Source organism: Castanea sativa, chromosome 1, assembly GCF_040712315.1.
Source record: "Castanea sativa cultivar Marrone di Chiusa Pesio chromosome 1, ASM4071231v1".
NCBI lineage: Eukaryota > Viridiplantae > Streptophyta > Magnoliopsida > Fagales > Fagaceae > Castanea > Castanea sativa.
This window is the reverse complement of record NC_134013.1, coordinates 18,131,800-18,149,006: the sequence shown is the minus strand read 5'-3', so window position 1 is coordinate 18,149,006 and position 17,207 is coordinate 18,131,800. Positions and strand designations below refer to the sequence as shown.

At 31.2% G+C, this 17,207-nt stretch overlaps 1 pseudogene; it reads left to right on the top strand.

Moving 5' to 3' along the window:
• The first annotated feature begins 1,270 nt into the window (after positions 1-1,270).
• LOC142629009 (glutamate receptor 2.8-like) lies at positions 1,271-10,522 on the top strand (annotated as a pseudogene).
• Positions 10,523-17,207: the final 6,685 nt, after the last annotated feature.

Below are 17,207 nucleotides of genomic sequence, written 5' to 3'. Positions count from 1 at the left end.
TGAATACAAGTAAATTGTGTTTTCTCATAGGATATGTCAATTACATAAAAATGTGACCCTAATAGCTACAACATCTATTAAAAAAATTAACATGACTATATATTTTGAAAATCTAACTATTGGATTGCATGTCCTTTATGTTTTTATTGTGCATTTCAAATTTTATGCCAAACTGATTTTATTTACTATACGATCTATAATTTTTTTTTTGTGTGCAAAATTTAGGACTACAAAAACTTGAAATTTAAATATTTAATTGATGATATAACTATTGATATTTGATCTTCTGAAAATTTGCAAACATGAAGGATATAAGAATAAAATATAATTTAAGGGTGAATTTGTTAAAATTCGCATCCAATAAAAAGATATTAAGAAGAGTGGTAAACAAACGTTTTTCCTTTTAATCATATAAAAATGATTTCAAAACTTTTTAAAAATGATTTATTAAAATAAATGCCTTAAAACATTCATTCCAGTACATAAATGTATATTAAATTCAGCACCAAATCATTATAATACTCCTTCTAAACACTTTGAATTCAAAAGACAATACTCAACCAAAAAGAGAAACAAAGTAGAATTATTCATCCATATTCACTCAACATCAATATATCGTATAATATGTTCAATATTATTCTAGCGAGTTTCCAAGTTAAAGACAAAAAAAAAAAAAGAAGTCCTAATGAATCATTTAGGTGTTTTATACACGACAATCCACTTCTCAAATTTTTAATTTTTAATTCAAATTGCAAACAACTAAAGTTTTAAACACGGTAATTCACTCATTTGGAAAAAGAGGAAAAACAAAAATCTGAAAAAAAATTGAAAACAAAATTACAAAACTAAACAGTAATTTGAATATTAATTTTTTTTTTTGATAATCTTGAATATTAAAAGAAAGGTCAAATACGTTGGCAAACAAGTAATTAATATTAATACCATAACGAAATTAGAACGTAGAATGAATTTTTTTGTCTTGAACTTGAACTCTGCCTTGTCTTGAACTTCAAATAGACTTCAGACGCATTCAAGATACGCTAAGTTCCTGGAAATTACTATTTTAGTTACATATGGTCAAAATTTGAAAAGTGCCATGGATTCAACAAATAATATTTTCTTAGTTGGTTCTAACTTTTCCAAGATATTATAATAATATATTAATAGGCTTGTCCTTGTCACTTTTCAAAATCTAACGTTTGACTTTCTGACCTTGTCCTATAAATGAGAGTAAGATCATGAATCTTACAAGGTAATTGAAAACTTAATCATGAAGATCCCTACCAGAATTGCTTTTTCATTTCTATTCTTCGTTATTCTTTCTAAAAGTAATTTCTTGGCCAAAGCACAAAACACGACAATCTCAGTTAACGTGGGTGTGATTCTTGACCTCGATACAACGACTGGGAAGATGGGTTTGAGTTGCATCAACATGGCCCTTGCAGACTTCTATGCCTCCCATAATCACTACAAAACTAGGCTACATCTTCACTCCAGAGACTCCAAATTTGATGTTGTTGAAGCAGCTGCTGCAGGTAAATCTTCCTCCCTCTTATTCATCCCTATCTGTAGACTGTAGACTGTAGACTGTAGACTGTAGACTGTATGTAAGCACTTAACGAAAGCCATTACTGAAATTTGAATTAATAATTCCTTTTGTTATTATATTTTTTTTGGTAAGTAACTTCTGTTATTCTATCAGGTATATAGCATTTTTGTAGATGATGGTTTCAATTTCACTAGCATCAATTCATCAGTGGAGTTCATTGTCGATTCTCAAATTGTAACTTAGGAGAGGGTTTTGGAAAGAGTATACATTATCAATTCATCAGTGGAGCTTACTGTCAATTCTCAAATTGTAACTTAGGAGAAAGAAAGTAGTATTTGATTTACAACTATAACAATTGTGTTTATCTAAAATATTGTCAACAAAATCTAAAATCAATAGAGTAGAATAACCTAAGGATAGAATTTAAATAAAAAAGAGAGATAAAAAAATGTAAAAGTTAAAAAAGATCGAATTTGCATTTATTTCCTACGTTTCTTTAAAAAACGTACAAGGAAAAAAGATAGAACTTACATTATTTTTCCTACGTTTTTTTTTTAATGGATAAATTTGCATCTTATGTCATCTTTTTCCTAATAATAAAGTAAAAAAAAAAAAAAAGTATTTGAGTTTCACCTAAAGTACTTCTTTTTGTTCATATCATCTTCTTCACAACCTAAAATTCTCATTATATATACACAGTTTTTTGATGTTTCATTATTTTTATTACGTACTTTACAATTATTTGTTATATTCTTCCTTTCTCCTCTCTGCTCTATCTACAATCTTGCAGGTATTTTTTTTTTCATCAAATTGAATAGATTTTGTGTATTTGTTGTCTTTTTATTATATATAATATGATTTTTATCAACAAGTTTTATAGATAAGCTGAAATTCTATGTTTGATCACACCTTTTAGTGTTTCTTTTTTAGAAGTCAATATAGCAAGCAATATATTTGTATTTTTATGTGGCGTTTGGTACAGAGTAATATTTTAGGATTTCCAGGAATGTTTAAAGATTTTCATGTTTGGTTGCAAATCATGGTAGGGAATCAGATGCCAGGGGAATCTGGATTTCCCCCTTAAACCCCACTCAGTAGGAATGTAGATTCCCTTTAAAACAGGTGGGAATCCAGATTCCCAAGTTTAAAGGAAATTGTATTTTTTATAAATTGACAATTTTAACCCATTTTCCTTATCATTTAAACAATTAAGATAAAATATAAAACAAATCATCATCTTTTCCCGCCAAAATAATATAAACAGGATAGACAACTCTGTTGATATATTCTTTAACAAAATTTTATTTAGGTTTCACATGTGAAAAAAAAATTGTCATGTTGTTTTATTATGGATTAAACTCTTTTAAAAATTATTATTAAGAATAAAAATATTTGAGAATTTAAATAGTTATTTTTGTATTGTACTTGTCATTTTAAAATGTTAAACTATAATTTTAATGAATTTGTCATAATTAATAGTTTGTATTTGGTTTTTCATTATTTATTTAGCAGAAGATTTTTTTTTTAAAGGACTTGGTAGTTCACATTCAAATCCAAGGATAGAATGGGAAAAATAAATAATTCATTTAAGATTCTTGTGAATAAACTAAACATTATCATCTCATATTCCTAGAAATCTTAAGAAATTCTCAATGAAACCAAACATAGGAATAGTTACATTTCTAGGAATGTGAATGCCAAAAGTAATGTGGATTCTCCCGTACCAAACCCCACGTAAGTATTATAACAGTATGATTGAGTTTTAAAATGGACTTTGAAAGAATCATTTTTAGGGAGAGAAGTTAAAACTAAGATGAGATAGGGACAACTGTACTGTGACACTTATCTCCTTCTCTTACGTAACAAAGAAAAAATGGCTTACCAGTCAATTAATGCATGCATTTCAGTTGCATGTTACTGAATTTTAAATTAAACAAAGTAATTAAGGCCCGCTACCAATACTGTATTTCTAAAGCTTCTGCCTTTTTTTTTTGGTTCTTTTTGCTGAATTATAACATTTCTTTTACGTTTCCCTTACAATTTGAATTCATATTAGATGTAGCATGAAGTGTTCACAACTGAGATCCTAGCCTTTAACAGCATAACGTTACCATGGTAGTATATCATTTATATAATCTTTGATTTTATATACAAGGTGACTGTTAATTTTAGGTTAAAATACAAATTAGTCCATTTGATTTTTAACTTGTTTTTTTCATATTTTATTTTGACAATGCGATTTTTTTTTTTTTTTTAATTTAGTTATTCAAAGTTTAATCTTTTTCGTTTCTTTCAATTAATTAACTTCAATATGTTTTTAGTAAAATTCTTCAAAATCTATTTCAATCCAATATTCCCGTTAATTTTAATATTTTTTGCTTTCAAAATTAAAAGAATTTTTTTTTTATTTTTTAATAAAAAATAGATAAATAATTTAGAAGTAAAAAAAAAGAGAGAGTTTTTTATTTATATTTTTATTTTTTATACAAGATAGAATTTCTACTCTAGCCTAATCTAAGTGTATATGTGTGTGAAATTTCCTCCTGGAGACTTGAACCTCGGCCCTTACCTCCCGCACCCCCACACCCTACACCCCACAATCACTTATACTTGTGGAGTAACTATCGCACCAAGGGTGTACGGTGGTAAAAAAGAGAGTTAAACAATCAAATAACACAGGTCCCAAATTAAAATTTAAACAAGCAATAAATAACAAATATTCCAAAACATAGTAATCACTATCAATGGAGAAAAAATGTTTTCGTAGCTCTTTTCTTCACTCTTTCACTAGTTTCTTAGAAACCAACCAAAGTCCAAAGGCATTTATTCCAAACAAACCCACATCTGAAAACTACAAATCAACCTTAAAACTCATCAATAGTATCCTAAATAGAAAAATCAAAAGTTGGAAAAGCGCAAAAATATGAACATGGGCATACTGGTTTAAAGACCAAAAAGCCCAAAAAAGAAAAAAAGAAAAAAAGAAAAAGAAAAAAAAAAGCACTAGATAGAGGGGTGATTGGGATCGGTGGAACCTTATGACTAATTAATGGTACGGGATGCGAATGGTTGTGGGTGGCTTTGGACAGTGGCGTGGTACTATATGTTGCAATTGGCAAAAAGAGACATCGTTTCTCTCCAAACTAGTTACAAGATCTTTCGAAAAAAAAAAAAAACTAGTTAGAAGATAAACTCTTTAAACTCCTCTTATATCTTTTTATTGAATGTAAATTTTGAAAATCTAGCCGTTAGTTTTCATATAATTTATGTTTTTAACATGTATGTCAAATTTCGTTCAAATTGGATATTATTTACTATTCAATCAATAAATTTCTATTTTGTTATGCATAATTTTATATCACAAAAACTTGAAATTTAAATATTTGATTGATAACATAACAATGGATCTTTGATCTATTATCATTTTGCAAGCATGGAGGATATAATAAGAATATGCAATCCAATGATTAGATTTTCAAAATCACATTCAGTAAAATTTGAAAGATTTCTCTTTAAATTAGTTTAGGGAGAAACTTTTTCCGGTTTAGAGAGAAGCTTTTTCCGGCACAAGGTGAGTTGCATACTTGAATGCATTTGACCCAAGGTGAATATTAAGCACAAATCTAACCAAGTCCACCCTTTCACATGCTTGAATTCATAAATGTACTTATATCTACAAGTAATGTTTAGGAAAAAAAATGCATTTGGCCCCATCAATTTCTTTTTGGTGTTTATATTCTTAATTGTTTGAGTATATCTATAGACAATACTCTTTTTTTCTTCTTAAAAGGATTGTAGTCGATACTCAATTATTTGATCTCTTCTCTACAATTTAAATAGTATATAAACACAATCTTGGTATAACTTGTTGTAAGTAAATTGATAAAGAGACAATTCTAAGTAATTTTTACATTGCTTATAAACCATTCAGTGCATGACATTTGATTTAAGAAACATATACATTTATATAATTCTCTTTTTAAAAAACATAAAATATAAGAAGAATTCTTTAAGTTATTAAAAATATAAAGAATAATGATGTAAGTGAATTCCATTGATAATATTCCTAAAGTAATAGATGAAAATGGTAAGATAGAATCAATTCTAAGTCAAATGATTATTAATATTAGGTTGGAATTTCCTCCAAAGTATAATCCCAAAAATTAAAAACCCAAGCTAGTCAACATGGAAATATGCAAATCACAAATTCCCAAACGTTTAATAGTTGATGGGATGAATGAAAACCCTACCCAACAACTTCAAACTTTTATTGGACCACACGTTCCAAACAAATTTGTTTGTAGTACTCCCTGTTAGGTTCTTGTGAGACATGTGACCCCGGTGAGTGCCAACTTTCTTTGTTGGCACCTAATTCTCTTGTCCACAATGAATTATATGCTTTAAGAACACATTTACGATATTTTGACAAATGTTTCTAATAAGCTTTGTATATCATTTCTTATTAAAAAAAATAAGCTTTGTATATCATTCCATTCAATCATTGCTAGCTTGCCATAATTTAAGGCCTAAAGCCATAAATTTAAATGAAGCATTATATATTTAAATATTTATTAATTAATTTTATTTAATACTAACCAAACTAAAGTTAATTTGATGAATTAATATGAACTAATCTAAGATTAGTTTTTTTTATTTATATATATATATATATATATATATATATATATATATATATATATCACAGTTTAAGTGTAAAATTTAACTAAAAAAATTATTATTTTCTTAAAAAGAGGTTCACTTTATCTTTAATATAAGACGATTCATGATTAAGTAAAGTTGAAATTTAATCTTCAATTTTATATTTCACTGTTAAGAGAGAGATATATATATATATATATAGTTTGGTGTTTGGTTACATGAGAGACGAGGTGGCTAATGTCGATAATCCAGCGTGTAAGATATTGATTTACAAAAATTAAAGTCTCATGCTATATGGGGAAAAATAACGATGTAACAAATTGTGTCAAATTTTTTTCCCAAACAATTTAGGATTTCAATTGGGTTATATTTTTATTGGTCAAGTATTTTGGAGGACATCTTAGAAATGAGAAAAATAAATGCATGCTAAAGCTACTATAATATATTTACAACTTGATGTTTAATGAATGTGATTGGTGGATTTCAACAAGCCAATTAAATAATATATGAATTAATTATTATTATTATTATTATTATTATTATTATTATTATTATTATTATTATTATTATTATTATTATTATTATTATTTTGTGATTAGTGACACATCAATTTGTAAGCTCTAACTAGTAAAATTTGTAATTTGTCTAGAATCACTGAATAGTGCACAATCATATAATTTTTTTTATATATATAATTTGGATCATTTTATAGTGAGAGTGTGGCCTTTTTTATGAAGGGGTAGAGACTTTTGTTGTGGGGGACTTAGGGTCGGCCTTGCATTCAATAGCTACACTTCGTTAATAGTGCATAAACATATGGTTACCAAAAGATTCCTTCATCTCATTTTTTAAGCTCCAGAAGAGTTAGAGTTTGATTTCGAATTAAATTGGATTCCTCTTGTTCTTCTTTCTTCTTTTGTAAAAACAGCTCTAGACTTGATTAAAAATGTAGAAGTGCAAGCCATCTTAGGGCCACAAAACTCTATGGAAGCCAAGTTTATCATTGATCTTGGGAAGAAGGCGCAAGTGCCCATTGTATCATTCTTAGCAACAAGCCCTTCTCTTACTTCACTTCAGAGTCCATATTTTTTTCAAGTTGCTCAAAATGACTCGTCTCAAGTGAAAGCTGTAAGTGCAATTGTTAAAGCCTATGGATGGAAAGAAGTCGTGCTGATCTATATTGATAATGAGTACGGGCAAGGTATTATACCCTACTTGATTGATGCCTTGCAAGATGTTGATGCTCATGTCCCTTATCGAAGTGTCATTCCTCCATTGGCCTCAAATGACCACATTGGTGAAGAACTTTACAAGTTGATGACAATGCAAACTAGAGTCTTCATAGTGCACATGCCAATCGATCTTGGTTCTAAGCTTTTCACTAAGGCAAAAGAGAATGGAATGATGAGTGCAGGTTATGTTTGGATCATGACCACTGGGATGACCAATTCCATTTGCTCGACAAAATCTTCAGTACATGACTCAATGCAAGGGGTATTGGGTGTAAAGACTTATGTTCCAAAAACAATTAAGCTTGAAAATTTTACACTTCGATGGAAAACAGAGTTCCATCAAGACAATCCTAAAATTTTGGATGATGAATTGAATGTTAGGGGACTATGGGCATATGATGCTGCTTCAGCGCTAGCCAAGGCAGTTGAGAAGGCTGGGACTACAAATTTTGGCTTTGAAAATACAACTGGTTCAAGCAACTTAACTGATCTTGCAACTATGGGGTTCTCTCTAAATGGTCCAAAACTTCGCCAAGCATTATTGGACACAAGATTTACAGGCCTTGTTGGAGAGTTTAATCTCCAAAATGGGCAAGTACAATCATCAACTTTTCAGATAATTAATGTGAATGGTAATGGAGAAAGAGGAGTTGCATTTTGGACTCCAAAAAATGGACTTGTAAGGGAATTGAGTTCTACAAACACAAGCATGTATTCCACTTCGAGAAGAAACCTAGGACCAGTTATATGGCCAGGTGATTCAAGCTCTGTCCCCAAAGGTTGGGAGATTCCAACAAATGGAAAGAAGTTGAGAGTAGAAGTTCCAGTAAAGGAGGGTTTTTTTGAATTTGTTCAAGTAAAACATGATGCTAGCACTAACACAACAGATGTCAAAGGGTATAGCATAGACATCTTCAAGGCTGTAATGAAAGCATTACCATATAATGTTGACTACGAGTTCATTCCTTTTGCAAAGCCAAATGGCGAAAGCGCTGGAACATATAATGATATGGTGTATCAAGTATATCTTGGGGTCAGTAAAAACCTTTAGCTTACTATTATTTAAAAATAAAATTACATTTTGAAGCATTATATTTCTTGATTTATCCTTTTCCCTCTAGATTTTGTTGTCTATCTAAACAAGGGTGCACATATAGTACTGGAAATGACGAAACTAATATTTTATTTTGACAGAATTTTGATGCTGTGGCTGGAGATACAACTATCGTTGCAAATAGGACTAACTATGTTGACTTCACATTGCCATATATGGAATCTGGAGTAACAATGGTAGTCCCAATCAAAGAGAATGACAAGAAAAATGCATGGGTGTTCTTGAAGCCCTTAACTTGGGACCTTTGGATAACAAGTGGGGTTTTCTTTGTCTTCATTGGCTTTGTGATCTGGGCTCTTGAACATCGAATAAATGACGAATTTCGTGGGCCTCCATCACATGAGATCGGAACAAGCTTATGGTACTCCTTCTCAACCATGGTTTTTGCACAGAGTAAGTTCCCTCTATCATTTTCTCATTTATTATAGAAGAAATGACTAATTTAAATACTCAATAGAAGGCCTATGCAAAATGCACAAACTACATATATACTCTACTTGGAGGCTTATAACGGCTTTAGAAGCTTCTTTCATATTAGAAACCTGAAATTATGGAATTTCCATCCTTCAAAAATCAAGTAATAAACTATTTGTCGTCTTGCTTACTAGGCTATAATGTGAAAATTGATTGTATCATATAACAGTACTGCCTAAGATTCCTTAAATTCAAATTTATCATGCGTTGAAACAAGTAATCGACTAATATTGTATACTTGAATGATATCTCAAATATCGTATTAACTTGACTTTTATGACTCAACTATGTTCTCTTCTAAAGTCAATTTGAATTTAATTTACAGAGAATAACTTGTCAAGCAATTTGGCAAGGATTGTGGTGATCATATGGGTTTTTGTGGTGCTCATTCTCACTCAAAGTTACACTGCGAGTTTAACATCACTCTTAACAATTCAACAATTACAACCAGCTGTTACTGATGTCAACCAACTACTTATGAATGGGGACCATGTGGGCTACCCAGAAGGTTCTTTTTTTTTGGGAGCCCTAAAAGAAATGAATTTTGACGTAAGTAAGCTTATGGCATATAAATCTGCAGAAGAATGTGATGAACTTTTATCAAAAGGAAGTGCAAATGGAGGTATAGCAGCTGCTTTTGATGAGATTCCTTCTATAAAGATTTTACTATCAAAATATTGCTCCAAATATACCATGGTTCAACCCATATCTAAAACTGATGGGTTTGGCTTTGTAAGCTCTCTCTCTCTCTCTCTCTCTCTCTCTCTCTCTCTCTCTCTCTCTCTCATGCATGTGTATGTGTATGCGTAGTTGTGTAGTCACTTATGTAGATTTGTTATATTTTAATGTCTCACAGGTCTTCCCAAAAGGTTCCCCTTTCATATCAGATGTATCAAGGGCAATCTTAAATGTAACCGAAGGAGAGAAAATGAAAGAAATTGAAAAAACATGGCTAGGGGACCAAAGTGATTGCCCAAGCTCCAACACCCAGGTTTCTTCTAGCGGTCTTAGCCTTGAAAGCTTTTGGGGCCTATTCCTCATTGCCGGCATTGCTTCCTTATTAGCTCTCATAATCTCCTTTTCCATGTTTCTTTACAAGGAGAGGCGGAAAATTTGGATCACTTTGATTCAAAAAACTCAATATGGAGAAGAATTCGTCATGCCTTAAGAATCTTCGACAATAAAGACCTCAGCTCGCATACTTTTAGGAATAAAGCACTGACAGAGAGAGGTAACATTGCTTGTGATCACTGTATAGGTGGAAGTGATGCCTTACCAAGCACTAACTGCTTGACAAGTCCTATAAGCTCTTTAGTCCACATGGATCCCGAATTTACTTTCTCAGAAGATTCAGGAACACCTTCTAGAGAATGTTTCATTCCCAATCCACAAGATCATGCATTTCTATCAGCAAAAACTAATGAGCAAATTGGTCACCCAAATCCAAATCAAGAGGGTCCAAGAACCCAAGAAATAGCCATAGAAAATTGTTAAAATAATTTACATTCTTGTAAGTTGTAAACAAAGACATAGATATTGATATAATACTTTTATTTAGAGATAGTTTTCCTTTTATATTACTAGTGGAGGACTAAAGGCATCACACATACACAAATTTATAAATGAGCTAGTAGGAGTTTATTCACGGGTTTTGTTTTTATTATGAATAAATACAAAAGAATTTTAATGTATAATGTCTACTCTATGATAATTATTCTTGTACTTTATTATTATAAAATCTCTCTTATTCCATTAACTTTATTGACAATTGAGCAACAATAAATGAAGAGAGAAAACCAAACCAAACCAAATCAAGAGTAACATACTTTACCACCGCCCACGTTGGACGGAATGGTACTTCCCCAAGCCTTAAAGAGGACACAAGTTTGAGTGGTCTTGGGTGGAGAGGGATGGGGCTAGTATATTAGGTTCATTTGATTTAGATTTCTATCTGAGCTATAAAAAAAAAAGGAAAAAGAGAAAAAGAGTAACATACTTTATAATCAAATATGAAGGCATAATTTAGGTCAAGAAAACTTCATAAGGTTCATTCACCTAAATGGGTGCAATTTTGCAGTTTAGTGAACACCTGTTGATCGCACCTCCTTCATAAAATTAGTATTTGCTTAACGGAGCCGTTGGTCCAGTTTATGATGCGGCAAACAAATTTATTAAATGAATAATCAGACAATACCAATTGGGTCATAGACTTCTAGTATTTGATTTGATGTAATAATAGCCTTGTGGATATGAATTACATTTATAAAGATTAGAACTCTTCTAGACAACAAAACATAGCAATCATCCTAATTAAAAATATGACCTAAGTAAATAATTCATCTTAAATAAATTCATAGAATTTAAACCATCTTACCTCCTGCAGAAATTCTAATGGGCCTTGCAAGCAATGAGGGTATAGCATTGGAGTTGCTTCCTCAGATTCTGAGGAAAAGAAGTTAGAAAAGAACTCAAACATGCATGTGCTTAAGGTCTGCCCTTGCCTCATTATAGTATCGGAACACCACTCCAAGCATTCACCAAATCATTGAACAAGAGCCAAATCAAAATGACAAAGAAATAAAAGAAAGAAAACACAAAGGCACCCCAAATGATTAAAGGAATAGTCTAATACAAGGCTTACATTGAATTATTTCTAGTACACCCAAGAGAATGTCTTCCATAGATGAAACCTTCCAAATAAATATAGTGAAGAAACGAACCAAGAGGGTCACGACTCATGAAAGATATACCGAGCTAGAAGCAGGGGGGAACCAACCACGGATGCAACCTTCCATTGGAAAGACGGTATCGGTGACATAATGGGCGGAATAAAGGTATTTTGCAAGGAAAAATGAAATTGCAATGCCAATCAAACGCCTTTTGTTGTTGTAGTAGTCGTAGTTATTTGTGACCGAAGGCATGCCATTTCCCATTTAAAATCTAAAAACAAGGAACCAACTACTCCCAAACAAAATTCCTGGTAAAACTCAACAACTAATAGTCATGGGACTCACTTCACATTATATTTTCCTAAAAACTAGGATACAACTAAACCATCGTTAACCATTGGACTCCTACTACCAAGAACTACAAACACTCTTAACTGCCAAATGCCAAGGACTCTAATAAACATAGATGTTAAAATTAATAACAAACTCTATTCTAACATATGTCTCAACACAATAAACGGGAACATTATCCCACTTCCACATGATCTATTATGGATCCATAGCCCCAAGTTCATGGACGTATCAGTAAAGCTTGTTGTTCCTTGCTTTGACTTTTGCTGTTGCTGCTTCTTTTTTCTTTTGTTGTTGTGTTTACTTTTGTATCCATCATCTTCTTGTTTGATCTGATAAAATTGGATCGCGGAGAGTACAATTCAGATTAGGTTTTGAAGAAGAAGAAGAAGAAGAAACTAGAGGGTAATTTAATTTAATTTAATTTAATTTGCGAGAGAGAGAGAGAGACTATATATATAGTATTAGGCGCAAAACTAAAACTAAAAAAAGTCAAGTCGGTGCCTTCGGGGTGTTGGGCTGAATCCAGCGTTAAAGGCCCACTGCAAGCCCACTGGGCTCTGTTGTTTTCGTTTTGGGCAATTCATGAATTTCATTTCACATATTAAAGATCAATTAATAAAAAGTTCCCATGGTAGTGAGATAGGTGCATTATCAATTTTTCTTTTTTATCACCTTCTCTCTCTTCGTTATTTATGATATTCCGCCTGTGGACTTTTTTTTTTTTTTTCATAAAAAAGGATCCCTTTTTAGCTCTTTAGTTTTTTTAATGAGACTCCGTATATTCATTTTTTTTAAAGTATGTAAAAAAGCGATGAAGTCAAGAAAATCATAGGAGTACAAAGTATTTACAATCTGCCATTAGACATCAAGTCAGAAACGATGGGCCAACAAAATACCAGCAACAAGTTGAGTAGAGACATAATGGGCCAAGGTCCTTTTTTAATATCCACAATGACATAGTCCCATGCCGAAAGAGACTTTGAGCACATAGTTCGTCGTCAACCCAACTGGGGTATCCTTCAAAGATTATTTTCCTTTAAGCCCAGGTAATATCCAAACGAAAAGGTTTATATTTAAACTAACTTGGATAAAAATTCTTTATATTTCGTCAATATCTATTTATTTAATATGAGTTTTGTAAATCTAACTGTTGAATTGCATGTTCTTATTATATTATGTTTACAAAATTTCAAAAAACTCAAAAAATCTTTATCATCAATCAAATATTTAAATTTCAAATTTTTGTGATCTAAAACTATGTATAAAAAACAAGTTTATTAATTGAATAGTAAATAACATCTAATTTGAATGAAATTTGACATGCATATTATGAACATAAAAATCATGATATACAAAAGTTAGATTTTCAAAATTCACATCTAATAAAAAGATATCGGTAGAGTTTGAATGGTTACATTAGTTTGAAAGAATCATTTTCCCATCCAAACTCACCACAATTGATGACTTGATGCAAAATAGACCGCCACGGCCTTCCTGGACTCTCACACACGCTTGAAATTATTGCGCAAGGCAAAAAGACATTAGTAGTAATCATGGGCCTTGGAGTCGGACTCACATAAAATGTGGCAAGTTAAAGCAAAACGGCCTTTTGAACAATAATCATTGCTTTGCCACGAGATACCTCTTGAAAATGACAAATTCTTTCATTTAAGTCCCAAAAACTACAATTTTTCCGGTTATAGTAATTTTTGTTTCCTTAATAACTTTTTGCGCAAAAGTCAAAATAAGGTCCCGCTTGTTTTAGGACAACCCTTAAGGTTAGTAATTTATAATTCTGCATTTAACTCAATTTTTCCATTTCTGGTACATTTTAGTATTTGTCACCTAATCGCATAATTAGTGCGAATTAGAGTTTCAAACATTTTTCTCAGTATTTATATGTTTTGTAGCTGCCAGAGGCAAATTAGACTATTATCAATAAACACAAACGTCTGTCAAATTATTTCTCTAGTGGATTCTAGTTTTCTTCTCTTTATGGATTCAAGGAAACCCTTTGTGGATTCAAGGTTTACAACCAAAAGCTAATAGTTTAATTTATGTTCCATCAAGAGAGCATCATGTGTGCTTTCTTCATACTTCTATGACATTAACAATCCTTAGGGTTGATTTTAGGCAATTCAATTGATTTGGTTAGCATTTTGAACACCCCAAGAAAAATATCATGTTATGATTCAGAAGTCCAATTCTGGTCATTTCATTTGCTCCTTCGTACCCTTGAACTAATGTGCATGAAATATATATATCTTTGACCCACTTAATGTGTTTTGTTTCATACTCTACCAATTATAACTTGCTATATTTTTTTTTTCTTTTTAAAATAATCAAAGTAATACTCACTCCGTCCTAATTTATTTGTCCTATTTTGAAAAACTAAATTTTTTAAGGAATATCATTTATTGTCTTGTCTGCCTTATAATAAAGTATAAGTTTACAAAACCACTCTTAAATAAATTTATTAGTTTTTCTAAAAAGAGTTATTCTTAATGAGGCAACTAAAAAGGTACCTCAATTAGATTGATTTTTTAAATATTTGTTAGTTTTCTTTTCAAATAGTTTTGAAAATAAAGTAAGGGTATAATAGAAACAAAAGTAAATTAATGACTTTTATTTTTAGAAATATGAAAATATTTTTGGACATTTCAAAATAGAATAGATGACAAATAAACTGGGACGGAGGAAGTATAACTTATCTTCTCAAAAAAAAAAAATCACTTGGTTAATTGTGATTGAGAGGCATAAAATGAAACATTAAAATTGGGATGGAGGATTTAAATTCACGTAAGGATAGATATTGAATTCAAATTTAATGTTTGTCTTGGAAGAGTCAATATGACAATGGTGGTTGGTGGCGTGTGTTGCTGTCACTAGTTCAAGCATCTTTTTTCTTTCTTCTTCTTTTTTTTTTTTATTTATTTTTTATTTTGTGAGTGTGAGTAAATACATCCGAAATTCTTGAGATGAGTAAATGTCAACTTGCAACTGACATTGCAAACTCATCAGATTCATAAATATAATTATAAATGTCAATTTGTTTCTTTCAAGTTACAATATTGCAGGTCAAAATGTGATAAATTTATAGTTGATGATGTCTATGATCATTCTTGTTACTTCAGCTTATTTATTGAGAGTCCGTTTGGATAGAACTTATTGCTGAAAACTGAAAACACTGTACAAAAATAATTTTTTAATGTGTAAAAATTACTGTTCATCTCAAAAAGTACTGTTCATTGGCCTAAAATCACTGTTCATGGCCAATGAACAGTGACATATGCGCGTGGAAAAAAAAAAAAAAAACGGGCTGGACGTGGACGTGCTGTGCTATCCAAACGCATTCTGAATTGCCCCCAACAATTTAGAAGAAAGTGCAATCGGTCAGCTCTCCCTTTTGTTGAACCTGCTTATTAAAAATTGGCATTTCAATTATTTTCATTTTTTTCTCAACAAGAACATGCATGTACTAAGTACTAACCCGTAAATTGGGAAAGTAATAAAGAGAAAAATATAAGTGATTACTGATAAGTAAAAAAATGATATAAGCAGTATGCCTATATGTGAACTAATAAAAATTTAATATCAAAATAGTTTTTAAAAATGTTATAAAAAAGTTTGTGAGTAGAGTATTACTCTTAAAAAAAATAAATGATATTGTTAAAGGGAAAAAAAAAAGTAATTTTATAGAACAAAATTGCTAAAATTGATGCGCACACACACATATATAGTAATATTTTTTTAAAAAAAATTAGGGGGTCATTGCCCCTAGTCCAAGGCTGGTTCCATCCCTAGAAGTGATGGTGATGAAAGAGTCAAGGACATTGCAGCTCATCTCAGATTTGAACTAATAAATGACATGAAAATTATATTCACATACTATTATGTAAGGGAGGTAGTTCTCTTTTTTTTTTTTTTTGGCAAGTAGAATAGAATAAGACATGATAGGGATGGAAGCGAGAGACCGAGTACATATAGGGTTTGTTTGGATATAACTGAAAACTGAAAATTGAAAATACTGTAGCAAAATAATTTTTAAATGTGTAAATAGTACCGTGAGACCTATTTTTAATGAAAAAATAGCTGAAAAGTGCGTAAACAATACATGAACAGTGCGTTAACAGTGTGTAAATAGTAACTGCACAGTATGAACAGTATTTTTTGTCCCTAAGCTAAAACGCGTGCAGAGGAAAAAAAAAAAAAAAAGAAAAAAAAAAGAAAAGAAAGAAGAAGGCTGAAAACGCGTGAGGACTTAAATGTGGACGCAATAAACTAGATCCAAACATTACCATAACCTCCCCCATGAATAAAACCTAGCGTTAAAAACTGGAACATTTATACCCTTAAAGTAAACCTTTGAAGCTTGAAGTCAAACCTTTTTTTGGATGACATGGCATAAAGAGAGTCTGAGCTTGCTTGCCAAGTTAAGCAACCTTAGATTCTCTGCTAGCATTGACCGTAGACTTTTAGGGGGACGGGGAGGGGGACGGGGAATCAAAGAAAAAAGAAAAGAAAATAACACCAATGGCCTTCTTCTTTAAAATTTTTTCTATTTCTAGTTTGGTTAATTGTGGGGGGAAGGTGGAAAATCCGTTTAGAGTTATATTGTACTCCTTTTTAAGGTAAAAATAATTGGCTTAACCATCAATTTTAATGAATTGATTAATAACTCAATATTGGTAGTTAATTACTCAAAATTCAAATCACAATGTTTGCATGGATGAAAACTAATGAGTAAGAAATTTATGATCGTCATTAATCTGAGATTATCATTAACTAAGAGAAGACGTTACACATTTATTATGCTCATTGACGACAAAGTGTAACGGACGGAGCAACAGTTACAAAGTGAGTTATGAAGTTCAGACAAAGATTTTGTAATGCACTAACTATTGAGCATAAATACAACAATTCATTGCCCATTAATGAGGCACACAACTATGAAAAGAGAAGGCAACAAAAGTTAAAGGGACACACAAAAATACTCTAGGAAAATCACTCTTTAATCAATTCTCTCTAAAATCTTTCTCCCTTACTAACTTAAGCATCGAAGGTGGTTTGGCTAACTCCACACCGGCGTGTTACTCTTCCACCTAGTTCATTTTTGCAAGTTTTCCTCCAACAGAGACAACCCCAATCACAGCTTC